Genomic DNA, 14,294 nt, shown 5'->3' with positions numbered 1-14,294 from the left:
TTACTGAATTGCTATGGGGAAATGCCTTCAAGGCTGATTGGTAAACCTAGAGAAGGTGAAATGTAAGATGGGATTGAAGCCGACAAGGAGGTTCCCAAGGGGGAAAAAAAAAAGAATTGGCCCCATTCTTGCTGTCTAAAAAAGTTTTTTATGATGTTCAAATGAAGCATCGTGGGTGAAAAAAAGCTTATAAATTGGAGACACTACACAGATAAGGGGTGTAATAATTATACTTTTGTTGATTGAAAACATTTTCCTGAAAACTCCAAGAACAAACCTTTAGTGGTGAGGGAAGTAATCATATTGCCCTATTTTGCACTGAAGCTCATCATAATTTTTCTTCCTCAAACCATTCCTACTTCAGACTTCCCTTTTTCCGTAAGTGGCAGTTCTATCCTTCCAGTTGCTTAAGCCAGAAACTTCAGTCAGCCCAGATACTGCTCTTTCTCTCATACACCAAATCCATCTTACATCTTCCTCCACATTTTCACTTCTCCTGTCCTAGACCTAGCCACCAACACCTTTCACTTGGATTATTCTGTGGTCTTTTTAATTGGTCTTCCTGCTTCTGCTCTTGCTTTGTTCTCACATAGCTGCAGAGTGATCCTTTTAAAAGATAAATCAAATTATGTTCCTCCTCTGCTCAGAATCCTTCAATGGCTTCCCCAAAGCCAAAATCTTCACAGCAGCCTGCAAGTTCATATAAAATATGACTCCCTGATAGCTTCCTGAGTTCATCTCCTAGCATCTCTGCTGTGATCATTTTGTTCCAACCACTGTGGCCTCAAATACGCCACACAAGCTCCCACTTCAGAGACTTTGCTCTTTTTGTTTTTCTGCCTTGAATATTCTTCCGCACGTACCCACATGGCTCACTTCCTCATTTCCCTCTGGTGTTGTTTCGTGTTACCTCAACACTAAGGCTTTGATCACTCTGTTAAAAGTAGGACTCCCTGTCCTCCTCCCTTGTTCAGTTTTTTTCTCCTAACATTTGTTTTCATTCAACATACATATTATAGTTGACCCTTGAACAACACAGGGGTGTTGACCCCACACGCAGTTGAAGATTTGCATATAACTTTTGACTTCTCAAAAACTTTACTAATAGCCTACTGTTGACCAGAAGCCTTACCAATAACATAAGCAGTCAATCAACATGTATTTTATATGTTATATATTATATACTGTTTTCTTACAATAGAGTAAGCTGGAGAAAAAATGTTACAAAGAAAATCATAAGGAAGAGAAAATATATTAATATTGACTCCTCACTGAGTGGAAGTGGATCATCATAAAGGTCTTCATCCTTGTCATCTTCACGTTGGGTAGGCTGAGGAGGAGTAAGAGGAGAGGTTGGTGTTGCTGTCTTAGGGTGCCACAGGTGGAAGAGGGGAGGAGGCAGAAAGGAAGGCAAGAGGGGCAGGTACACTTGGTGTAACTTTTCAGAAATAACATTATAGTTTCTGTCTGAATGTTTGCTTTTTCCTTCCTCTAAAACTGTTTCTATATGGTATCAACTCCTCTTCCACTGTTTGCTTTAGTTTCAGTGCCATATCATAGAGGGATCTTGTCATAAAAGCAGTCCTGAGTAATCCAAACCCTTCTGCCAGATTGTCAATGTTGATTTATTTTCTGGCACTGCTTCTTCTACATCTTCTTCCTTATTGGCACTGGTTTTGGAATTATTCATCTCCATCAAGTCGTCTTCTGTTAATTCCTCTGGTGTGCTATCTATTAGCTCTTGAATTTCTCCACGATCTATATCTTTTTTTTTTTTTTTTTTTTTTTGAGATGGGAGTCTTGCTCTGTCGCCCAGGCTGGAGTGCAGTGCCGCGATCTCAGCTTACTTCAACCTCCGCCTCCTGGGTTCAAGCGATTCTCCTGCCTCAGCCTCCTGAGTAGCTGGGATTACAGGCATATGCCACCACATCCGGCTAATTTTTGTATTTTTAATAGAGACGAGGTTTCACCTTGTTGGCCAGGCCTGTCTGGAACTCCTGACCTCAAGTGATCCGCCCGCCTCAGCCTCCCAAAGTGCTGGCATTACAGGCGTGAGCCACCGCGTCCGGCCCATGATCTGTATCTTAACCCTTCACCTCCGACCTTTTTGGCCGTATCTACAACCTCTTTCATGATTTTCGTGATTGGCTCTGTTGTCAATCCTGTGAAGTTATGCAGGACATCTGGACAATTTTCTCTAGCAGGAGTCTATTGTTTCAGGCTTGATGGCTTTCAGGACTTTTTCTATAACAATGGAATCTTCAATAGTGTAATCCTTCCAGACTTTCATGATGTTCTATCAGGGTTCTCTTGCATAGTGTTGACAGTCCTTTCCATAAAGGAATGTGTGTAATGAGCCTTAAAGGCCCTTATGAGCTCCTGATCTAGGGACTGAATTAGAGACATTGTGTTTGGGAGCAAGTAGACGCCCTTCACCAGTTTTGGTGTTGAACTCATGGGGTGAGTTGAACTCATGGGTGGCTTGGGGGCATTGTCAAATATCAAAAGAACTTTAAAAAGCAGACCCTTACTGGCAAGGTACTTCCTGACTTCAGGGACAAATCATTGATGGAACCAGTTCAGAAAAAGGGTTCTTGTTGTCCAGGCCTTAATGTACAACCAAAAAACTAGCAGCTGGCTTTTATCTTTTCCCTTCGAGGCGTGGGGGTTAGCGGGCTGTCCTGATTATAAACCCAACTGCACTTGCTCAAAATAGTCAAGTTAGCCTATCCTTTCCTCCCTTAAATCCGGGTGCTTTCTTCTCCTTACTAATTAATGCCCTTTGTAGCACATTTTCCCCCAAAATAGAGCACTTTCATCAGCATTAAAAACCCATTCAGGTTGGGTGCAGTGGCTCATTCTTGAAATCCCAGCATTTTGGGAGGCCAAGATGGGAGGATTGCTTGAGCCCAGGAGTTTCAGACTAGTCTGCTCAATGTAGTGAGACCTTGTCTCTGCAGAAAAGTAAAAAAAAAATTAGCTGAGCATGGTGGCATATGCCTGTAGTCTTAGCTACTAGGGAGGTTGAGGTGAGAGGATTGCTTGAGCCTGGGAAGTGGAGGTTGCAGTGATCCGAGCTCATGCCACTGCACTCCAGCCTGGGTGACAGAACAAGACCCTGTCTCAAAAAAATCCCACAGAAACCTGTTCAGGTGGAAATCCTTTCTCCTCAATGATTTTCTTACTGGCATTGGGGAACTCATTTGCTGCCTATTGGTCAGCAGAAGCTGCTTCTCCTACTAAAGTTTTAAAGCCAAACCACTTTCTAAAATTATCAAACCATCCTTTGCTGGCATTAAATCCTCCAGCTTTAGATCCTTTACCTTTTTTTTTTTTTCTGAGATGGAATTTCGCTCTTGTTGCCCATGCTAGAGTGCAGTGGCATGATCTCGGCTCACTGCAACCTCTGCCTCCCAGGTTCAAGTGATTCTCTTGCCTCAGCCTCACGAGTAGCTGGGATTACAGGCATGTGCCACCACGCCCGGCTAATTTTGTATTTTTAGTAGAGATGGGGTTTCTCCATGTTGGTCAAGCTGGTCTCGAACTCCCCACCTCAGGTGATCCACCCGCCTCGGCCTCCCAAAGTGCTGGGATTACAGGCATGAGCTACCGCGCCCGGCCTCCTTCACCTTTCTTTTGCTTTAAGTTGTCATATAATGACTTTGCTTTTTCTCAAATCATATGAAAGTTTATAGGTATGCCTTTCTACAGCAGTCGTGCACCCACATAAAAGCTGCATTTTCAACATGAGATAAAAACATAATTCACACAAAATGTGAGGTTTTTGCACCTGTTGGCGTAGCTGCAGTGATGGCTTCACAAATTTCCTTTGCTTTTTTTTTTTTTTAAACAATGGTCCTTATGCTGGATTTACTTATCTTGAAATGGAGGCAGCTGCAGCTGTAGACCTCAATCTATTGTACATATCAAGCAATCCAGCTTTTTCTTATAATGTCACCACTTCTTTCTGCTTCTTGAAAGCACGTCCAGCATCTCTGGTGGTACTTTCTATGGGTCTTACGGTGTTATTAAATACAGTACTGCACTAAGCATCATGAAAAATGTGTAAGAACCATGGGAGATCACTTTTTATTGTGATATTATTTATGCATTTTACTGGAGAGACAAACTGCCCACGTGGAGATGATTAGTGTCATACAGCATTTTAAGGAGATAGTCGCAACACTTGAGCTCAAGGCAATAGCAACAGGAGATAGCTGCAAAATGATTTCAGTAGTGCAATATGTACTACACTTAATTTTGTGTAGTTATGATGTAAAACTACATCTTTAGGTTTGTTTACATTTCTCAGGACTGGGAATGACACCATGTACAGTCTGTGTTTGTATAAGTTTTGATATTTTTAACTTTTAATAATAGATTTGTATATAAAAGTGGTATGTGATAGACTAATAGGTACATGTATTTTATGCATTCACAACACACCTTTTTCTTAATTTTTTGATATTTTTAAGCTACATGGTTTGTCTGCAAGTTTTTTCAAATTGTCATAAATCTCCAAAAATTTTTCCAAGATAGTTATTTTTAAAAATCTGTAAGTGGACCCATGTAGTTCATGCCCATGTTGTTCAAGGCTCAGTTGTATTTATTTTATTGCTGGCTATCTACACACTTTAGATTATGAGATTCGTGAGAGCAGGTTTCAAAATATTTCTTCACCTAGAACAAATGTGGTGTGGCGATAATAAGTGCTCAGTAAATATTTATTGACAGAATTCCATGACTGTTCATAGTATCACTACTATTGATTTATGAAGCCTCCTTTAAGTAAAATAACTGCTATTCACTGTTAATATAAGTTCTGGTGAATGGCAATACTAATTTAAGCACTCTGTTACTAATGGTGGGAAGTGCCATACTGTAGTTTGCAGCTTCCTTTGTAGTTGGATGGGGTCTTGTGACCGGATTTTAATTAGTGGAATGTGGGTGGAAGGGACGTACCACTTTTAGGTCTGTCCCATGTAAAGAATGTGTGATCCCCTGCAGTGAATGATTTGTGAAGACTTTGTTGAAGGTGGTAGAGCTATGTGGCGGAAGGCTTTTGGCTTCATGAATAATCACATGGTGGAGAGTTGCCTACTGATTAGGAACACCTGTTTGGACTTCATCTGAGTGGGAAATACATATCTATTGGATTAAGCAATTGAAAATAGAAATTTATCTGTTAAAGCATAGCATTACCTTAACTGATACAAACCAGTAACAGCCAAATTATTTTCTTTCTCCTTCTGTTGCATATCCTAAGGGTAACCCAGATATCTTGTCTCTTTTTTTTTTGTCATTGGCTTCTGTATTTGAAATGTTATTTAAAAGCGCAGTTGTGTCCTTGAATATAAGTACCATTTTTATAGTTTTACTGAGATACATTTCACAGACCATAAAATCACTTACTTAAAGTTTACAGTTAGTTTTTTTATTCACAGAATAGTACAACTCTCACCACAGTCTAATATTAGAATGTTTTAATACCCCCAAAAGCAACCCTGTACATATTAGTAGTCGTTATCCATTACCTTTTCTCTGCCAGCCCTTGGCAACCACAATCTACCCACTTGTCTCTGTGAATTTGCCTCTGTGGTCATTTTATATAAATGGAAGCGTATAATATGTGGCCTTTAGTGTCTGTCTTCTCATGTACAATATTTTCAAGGTTATCCTTGTTGTAGTATGTATTCCTACTTCATTTCTTTTTATGGCTGAATAATATTCCATTATATTAGATATATTACATTTTACTTAACCATTAATTGGTTGATACATTTGATTTGTTTCTATTTTTTGACTATTATAAATAATACTACGAACATTCACGAACAAGTTTATGTTTGGACATATGTTTTCATATGTCTTGGGTATATATTGAGGAGTGAAATACTGGCCCATATGGTAACTCTATGTTTAACACTGAGGAACTGCCAGACTGTTTTCCCAGGTGGTTGCATCATTTTACATTCCCACCAACATTGCCTTTACGTTTTGTTACCCCCAGAGGAGTAGGGTCACCTGGTAAGTATAGTTCCTTAAGGGCTGTAGGTGGGGGGTACACACAGAGGTACATGGGAGTGGCAGGCAGTGTGAGGTTGACCTCTCTCCTGCCTCTTCTCCTTCTACTTGTTCTTGCTTGCTTACTTGGCACCAACTACCCTGGCCTCCCTGCTATTCCTAGAACATAGCTCACTCTCACATGCTCTCCCTTTAGGCCCTTTCTGCTGGCTTTCCCCTCTGCCTGGCATGCTCTTTCCTTCTGTAGCTCCCTCAAGTCTTTGTCCATATGTTACCTTCTCAGTGAAGCCTCCTTTCTCTCCACCCGATTTAACCACCCCACACTGTCATTCCTCCCCAGCTCTATCACTTATGACATTTAGAAAAAGTATTATACTTTCTTCCTTACACTAAAATATAAGCTTCATGAGGGCAGAGATTTTGGTCTGTTTTCTTCACTGATATATCTCTAATTTTTTTTTTATTGTGCCCGACACATAGTAAGTTTCCAGTAAATATTTATTGAAAGAATGAATAAATAGCTTTCCATGTCAATAAATGCATTTTTTGTCTTAAAATTTTAAATCACTGAAGTAAACATATGAGTACATTTTTATCTTAAAACGTTTACCCAATACGGTTAAAAGAAACACTCCCTTTTGCCCTGCCCCTGAATCTCACTTTCCTGTTAATGATTTGGATGTATTCTTCCTGACCACGTTAAAGGTATCTGCACATATATATGTGTACCTATAGAAATACGTAGTTTTGTTTTTGTTCAGTTTTATGTAGATATAGGTTATATGTATACATCTATATAAAACCACTATCCAAATCCAAAGCTTATTTCATCACCCCAGCATGAACTTTATGCTTACTAAGCTGTCTTACTCTTTTTAACTTTCATCTTGTGGATGTGCCATTATGTATTGATTGACCCTGAGGTTTCCAGTTTTTTCTTTTCTTTTTCTTTTTCCTTTTTTTTTTGATACGAAGTCTCACACTGTCGCCTGGGCTGAAGTGCAGTGGTGCGCTTCACTGCAACCTCCGCCTCCTGGGTTCAAGCGATTCTCCTGCCTCAGCCTCCCGAGTAGCTGGGATTACAGGCGCCCGCCACTAGGCCTGGCTAATCTTTTTGTATTTTTAGTAGAAACTGGGTTTCGCCATGTTGTTCAGGCTGGTCTCGAACTCCTGACCTCGTGATCCACCTGCCTCAGCCTCCCAAAGTGCTGGGATTACAGGCGTTAGCCACCGCTCCTGGCCTCCAGTTTTTTCTTAATACAGGCATTGCTCAAGCAAACATTTTGGTTCTTGCTACTTTGTACACATGGGGATGTTTCTCTGTGTATGCCCTGAAATGAGGACAATTTAAACTCTTTCTTTGAAATTGTTGTGCTATTTATTTGCTTGTTGTCTCAGGATATTTTTCTGAAATGTATTGGAAGTGGAACTGGTGGGTTGTAGAGAATGCAAGTTAAAATTTTGATAGAATAAAATTTCTGTCTAAAAGGGCTATATCCATTTGTGCTCCTGAACTGATAATGATGGCTTCCATTTCTGCATGTCTTCAACTATATGCAGTGTTACTAATCTTTTGTTTTTGCCAATCTGGGTGAAAAATAAAATTTTAGCTGTTGAGGTTGAATATGTTTTCATATGATTACCAGTCATTCCCTACAATTATCGTTCATATCTGACCTTTTAAAAAAATGTCCATGTTATTAGGTTTGGTCTTTCTTATTTATCTAATAGGTGCTGTTATTATGGCTATTAATATTTTGTCTGCTATATATGCTGGAGATAGTTTTTTTTCTGTAGCTTGTTTTTTAAATTTGTTTATGGTTCTTTTTGCCAGTTGAAAGTTTTAAATGTTTATTTAGTCAAATGTATCCATTTTATGGCTTCCTTGCTTAAGGAAATCTATGCTATTCCAAGGCTATAACCATATTCACGTATGTTTTCTTTTAATTTCTTTGGAATCTTCTTTTTCATGTTTTTCTTTTTTAATTCACCTGGAATTTATTTATGTGGCAGCATAAAGTAAGGTTCTAATTTTTTTTCCTCCCAAAATGGATAGCCAATTGTTTAACACTATTTGTTTGTATCCTTTCACGATTTTATATGGAATGCTCTCTTTATCACAAACTGCACTCTCATAAAAATTGATCTATTTTGTTCAACTTTATTTTACTTTATTGATGTTTGTCTTTTCTTATGCTAATATTACACTATTTTGATTTAAGAAAAAACTTTTTTTGTAGAGATGGAGTCTCACTATGCTGCCCAGGTTGGTCTTGAATTCCCAGCCTCAAGTGATCCTCCTGTCTTGGCCTCCCAAAGTGCTGGGATTACAGGCATGAGCCACTGTGTCTGGCTTAATATTTTGATAGAAGGAACTTGCCTTGTGTCATGTTTTACAAAAATGTAGCTGGATTGTACATTTTTTTCTCTTTTAGATGCATTTCATTTTATTTTTTGTTTTTTTGGAACACAGTCTTGCTCTATCACCCAGGTTGGAGTGCGGCGGCATGATCTTGGGTCATTATAGCCTCTGCCTCTCAGACTCAAGCAATTCCCAACTTCCTGGCTGGTTGCATTGTGGCTCATGCCTGTAATCCCAGCACTTTGAGAGTCTGAGGCAAGAGCAGATCAACTCACCTGAGGTCAGGAGTTCGAGACCAGCCTGGCCAACATGGTGAAACCCTGTCTCTACCAAAAATACAAAAAGTAGCCGGGCGTGGTAGCACACACCTGTAATCCCAGTTACTTAGGAGGCTAAGGCATGAGAATTGCTTGAGCCTGGGAGGTGGAGGTTGCAGTAAAACGGGATTGCGCCACTGCATTCCAGCCTGGGTAACAGAAGTAGACTGTCTCAAAACAAACAAACAAAAAAATTCTCAGCTTCCTGAATAGCTGGGGTTACAGGCATGTGTCACCACATTTAGCTAATTTTGGTTCTTTAAATTTTTCGTAGAGATGAGGTCTTACTGTATTGCCCAGGCTGGTCTGCAACTCCTGGGCTCAAGCTATCCTCCCGCCTTGCCTTCTCACAGTGCTGGGATTACAGGTGTGAGCCACTATGCCCAGCTTAGATGCATTCTAAAATTATCTTATCAAGTCAAATACAGTGGCCTATTGGGTCAACCATAGAATCAGAAGAAAAAAATGCCCTATTGGGATTTGGAGAAGAAAACCATTTCTCTAACACAATTTCCAATGGCCATGTATGGTGCATTGTATGCTTATGCTATATTTTACTTAACAATTTCTCATTGTTGTCCAAAATCTTTAAAAATATTGGCTCCACAATTTCACTTTCTTTGTTTTCTTTTTTTCCAGTTTAGGTTATTCTTGAGTTTGGGTTTTGTTTAGAACTTTTTCAGTGGTTTTATAAATTTATTAGTACCAGTTTATTCAACTGAGATGGATTTGCCCTGTGTTGGGTTTATAAAATCATGAAAAGGTTTGGCTCAGATTTTTTTTTTTTTCTGATACAGGGTCTTGCCCTGTCACCCAGGCTGGAGTGCAGTGGCGCAAACTTGGCTCACTGCAACCTTTGCCCTGGGTTCAAGCAATTCTCCCACTTCAGCCTCCTGAGTAGGTGGGATTACAAGCATGTGCCACCACACTCAGCTAATTTTTTTTTTTTTTTTTTTTTTTTTACTTTTTATAGAGACAGGGTCTTGCCATATTGCTCAGGCTTATCTCGAACTCGTGAGCTCAAGTGATTCGCCACCTCAGCCCCCCAAAGTGCTGGGATTACAGGCGTGAGCCACCGTGCCTGGCCTCAGATTTAATTTAGATGATATGAGTGGCTAAGATTTTTCTCGCAAAATTGAACTAAAACCTTGACTTTATCAGACTTTATTTTTTAATCTCTCTAGTCAGACATGTAGCAGTGGGTTAAAAGAATAAAAATGACATAACAAACAACTTAATGAAACAATAGAAGATTTCTGCCCCGAGTTATGTTGGCATTTGACAAATGGAAGGACAACGTTTAATTTAGATAGACAAATAAAACATGTAGTTACAGTTGACTATAGTAAGAGTGAAAGGCTGACAGAAAACTACACCTGTTGGGGAATGGGAACAGGAAATATAAGGTGACTCTACCACTGACTGCACTGTCAGGGTCAGAGTTAACTTTGCAGATCTGCTGAAAATGGAGCATCTGATTTGCTGAATTGTTGCAATTAGTATATTTAACGACATACTTGAAATTATTGTTGGACTTGTTTCTGTTGAGGGATAAGTGTACAAATTCAAACATTTCAATAGGAATTTTCTTGCTAACTGCCTGGTATTTATTGAATTAAAGTGTTTTGTTTTGTTTTGTTTTTCCAGCCAGCGAACATATCAGTGATCTTTAGAACCACGCTGAGGTCCTGTCCTTTCTAAGCCCTTTAAAAGTTACTTATGTCAGACATGTTAAATCATTTGGCTGAGGATACTTCCCACAGAAATTTTTCTTGCATTATTGCAACTTCCCCATGTAATCACTCATCTTAATCAATGTTTATCTTAGCCTTGAAAAGAAAGGGCATTAACATGAAGCCAGGTTACTACTACTAGGCTTAGAGTGTGGACTTGTATGTGTAATCTAAAACAAGATGGGAGGGCTGAGGCAGGCGGATCACTTGAGGTCAGGGGTTCGAGACCAGCCTGGCCAACATGGTCTGTACCAAAACACAAAATTAGCCAGGCGTGGTAGCTCATGCCTGTAATCCCAGCTACTTGGGAGGCTAAGGCAGGAGAATCACTTCAACCTGGGAGGCAGAGGTTGCAGTGAGCCGAGATTGTGCCACTGCACTCCAGCCTGGGCAACACAGTGAGACTGTGTGTAAAAAAACCCCACCAAGATGGGAGGGGAAAATTTTGTCTAACATATTTGTTGTTCAGATGACTTTTAGGTCTTTCAAAAAAACCTGTTAAAATTCCATGGTAGTTTTATTTTATATTGATGTACCACTTAAAAATGAAATAGTTATTCAGTTTGATTTTTCTGCCTGGGTTTAGTTGTTGTTCTTTTTTAGTATTTGTCTTGAAAGCTTATTTTATCCAATTAGCTTTGCCTTTTCAATTTTTATTTATATTTCTTAGAAGTATTTAAAATTTCTCCAAGCTTCAGTATATTTTCTTAGAACCCCCTCCAAATATCTAGGCACCTATTTAGTTCACTAAAGTATTAAATAAGATGAGTAAGATCCAAATCAGTTAATTCATGAGAATTTATTTATTTTTACTTTTATTTATTTATTTATTTTTACTTATTAATTTTTGAGACAGGGTCTGTCTCTGTTGCCCAGGCTAGAATGCAGTGGTGTGATCATTGCTCATGGTAACCTCAGACTCCTGGGCTCAAGAGATCCTTCTGCCTCAGGCTTCCAAAGCACTGGGACTACAGGGGTGAGCCATTGGGCCCAGCCTTATAAGCACTTATTTAAATGAATAACTCTTTCTTTTTTTCCTTTTTTGAGGCAGAGTCTCGCTCTGTCACCCATGCTGGAGTGCAGTGGTACGATCTTGGCTCTCTGCAGCCTCAGCCTCCCAGGCTCAAGCGATTCTCTTCTGAGCCTCCCAAATAGCTGGAATTACAGGTGCCCGCCACCACACTCAGCTAGTGTGTGTGTGTGTGTGTGTGTGTGTGTGTGTTTAGTAGAGATGGGGTTTTACCACATTGGCCCGCCACCACACTCAGCTAGTGTGTGTGTGTGTGTGTGTGTGTGTGTGTGTGTGTGTGTGTTTAGTAGAGATGGGGTTTTACCACGTTGGCCAGGCTGGCCTCAAACTCCTGATCTCAAGCAATCCACCTGCCTCGGCCTCTCAAAGTGCTGGGATTACAGGCGTGAGCCACCTCACCAGGCCTTAAATGAGTAACTCTTAGTGTGTTCTGTTCACTACAAGAGGGTGATAATACCAAAATAAATGATAAAATAAATGATGACAGTAAGACAATTTAATATGAACAGGAAATAAAGGAAAAGTGAATTAAATTTTCATATACTAAGCGCCTGGATATTTTACCGTTTTTTCTTTACTGCATGAAAAGACAGCAGGCTAACAATAAAGAGAGAGCATGAACAGATGTTCCACAGCAGAAGACTTCATCAGTCTATTTCTTGTGATCCTATTAAGATGATGAACTGATTGCTCATTGGCTAAAATCTAAATGATTGATGTAAGGTTGAAAAAATGTCACAGCCTTAGCTTTCTGCTACGTAAGACTTGCATCTCTCCACTTCATGCCTTTTGGCTTTGAAGCTTCATTATTATTTTTGTACTTTGTGGCTCTCTGCACAAAATACTCTAGCATGTTCCAAGAGTTCATGAACATAAACAGTAGATGACATCTTCAAAGCCTAGTGACCCAACAGATATTTATTTAGCACTGACTTCGTTCTATCAAAACCATGCTGAAGTGTCAAGACTTTATATGTGGAGATTATCCACTAAATTAGAGCCATAGAAATTTGAACCTGTCAACAACCTGCTTAAAACAGTGCCCCAGCACGTAGGCAGTCCTCAGTAAATATTAGTTGCTGTTATCCCTTCTCTTCCTGTTCAATCTTTTATTTGCCACTTATTCTATTGGTTTGCATGCTCTAGCCACAGCAGCCTTCAGGTCCTTCCCACTGTAGAGCCTTGGTTTATGCTGTTCTTGGTGCCTGGAATAGTCCTCCTTTTCTCCCCCTTTTGCCTAGCTGCTGTATCATTTTCTCAGGGACACTGTCAGTGACCTTAGGTTAGACCTGCCTTTATATTCTTTCTTATCATCTAGTACTTTTACTTCCTAGCAATTTAAATAATTTTTTTATTGTTGGCTTAATTTGTCTCCCTGCAGTTGAAAATAAGCTCCATGAAAGCAGGAACCATATCTCTCTTGATTACTTTACCCCACCCCTACAGTAGTGGTTGGTAAGGAGCTGGTGTTTGATAAGTATATGGGGAATGAATAAATTGGTAGGTGGAGTGATACAGTTTGGATGTTTTGGGCTTGGGGTAGAAAAGTAAACTGAGGGAAGAGAGCACATTTAGAAGCCTTAAACATCACTCTCAAGTTTCTTTTCAATTGTTCCCATCTTTGAAAGTGTGGGTTTCGGTGCTTATATTCTGTGATACGATTTGGGATAATTGGCATTTATCTCAAGTGGGATGTCCACAATTTTAATAGTTATCAAAACGTTTTCTACGCTCATTATGAAATGAAAATTTAAAATCTGAAAAAGATCTTTATTTGTTTTATAGATAAAAAATGGACATAATATGGTAGCGTATCAGATTGCATAGCTAGTTATCAGTAGAGCTGGCACTAGAACCTAGGTTTCCTTACCTCCCCACCTTTTTTTTTTGAGACAGGATTTCACTCTCATTGCCCAGGCTGGAGTGCAGTGGCATGATCTTGGCTCATTGCAGCCTTACCCTCAGCCTCCTGGGCTCAAGCGATTCTCCTGCCTCAGCCACCCAAGTAGCTGGGACTGCAGGCATGCACTACCACACCCAGCTAATTTTCATATATATTTTTTGAGACAGGGTTTTGCTGTGTTGCCCAGGCTGGTCTTTCACTCCTAGGCTAAAGCGATCTGCCCGCCTTGGCCTCCCAAAGTGCTAGGATTACAGGCATGAGCCATGCACCTGGCCATCCCTACCCATTTTAAGCTATTGTCCTTTAGGTAGCTGGTACCTTTTCAGGCAAAAGTGGTATAAGGATGTATTAAAAGCTAAGCTTTTTCTTCATGATTAAAGTTGCTTATGAGAATCATTTACTGGGGGCTCTAATACACACTCAAAACTTTTGAGAAGTATAGAATTGCTTGATCCTGCAGAATATCACTCCCAAAGCTGTGCTGTTAAGTACCCATCCCAATGCTATAGTTTTCTGTATTGTCGCTCTTGCAGTTAGTTCATGCCATGCCTTCCTGTAGCAGCTCTTTTCTCCCTTTCATTTACTCTTTCTAATCTGTTAGGCACATATTAAGATAATATCTTAGATTAATATCTTAGATTATTTTACATGTATATAAAGCAAGAATAAATAGATTCATCCATACTGCAACGTGGATGAACCTCAAAAACATGATAAGTGAAAGAAAACCAAGGTTATATGAAAGACCACATTTCATATGGTTCCATTTATGTGAAATGTTTGGGAAAGGCAAAATCTGTAGAGACAAAGGAGATGAGTGGTTGCTTGAGCTTAGGGATGGAATAGGAAGGAACTGCAAGTGAGCATTTGGCTTCTTTTCAGGATAATAGAAATATTCTCAAATTCAATTATGATGGTTACACTT

General features: G+C 39.6%; 1 protein-coding gene across 5 annotated transcripts in view; it reads left to right on the top strand.

Annotated features, from left to right (window-relative positions):
• SFMBT1 (Scm like with four mbt domains 1) overlaps nt 1-14,294 on the top strand; it is a 145,705-nt gene that overhangs the window by 62,018 nt on the left and 69,393 nt on the right. The window lies entirely within an intron of this gene.

This window comes from Pan paniscus, chromosome 2 (assembly GCF_029289425.2).
Source record: "Pan paniscus chromosome 2, NHGRI_mPanPan1-v2.0_pri, whole genome shotgun sequence".
In the NCBI taxonomy this organism is placed as follows: domain Eukaryota; kingdom Metazoa; phylum Chordata; class Mammalia; order Primates; family Hominidae; genus Pan; species Pan paniscus.
The sequence above is the reverse complement of the archived record's forward strand: the minus strand, read 5'-3'. Positions and strand labels throughout refer to the sequence as shown.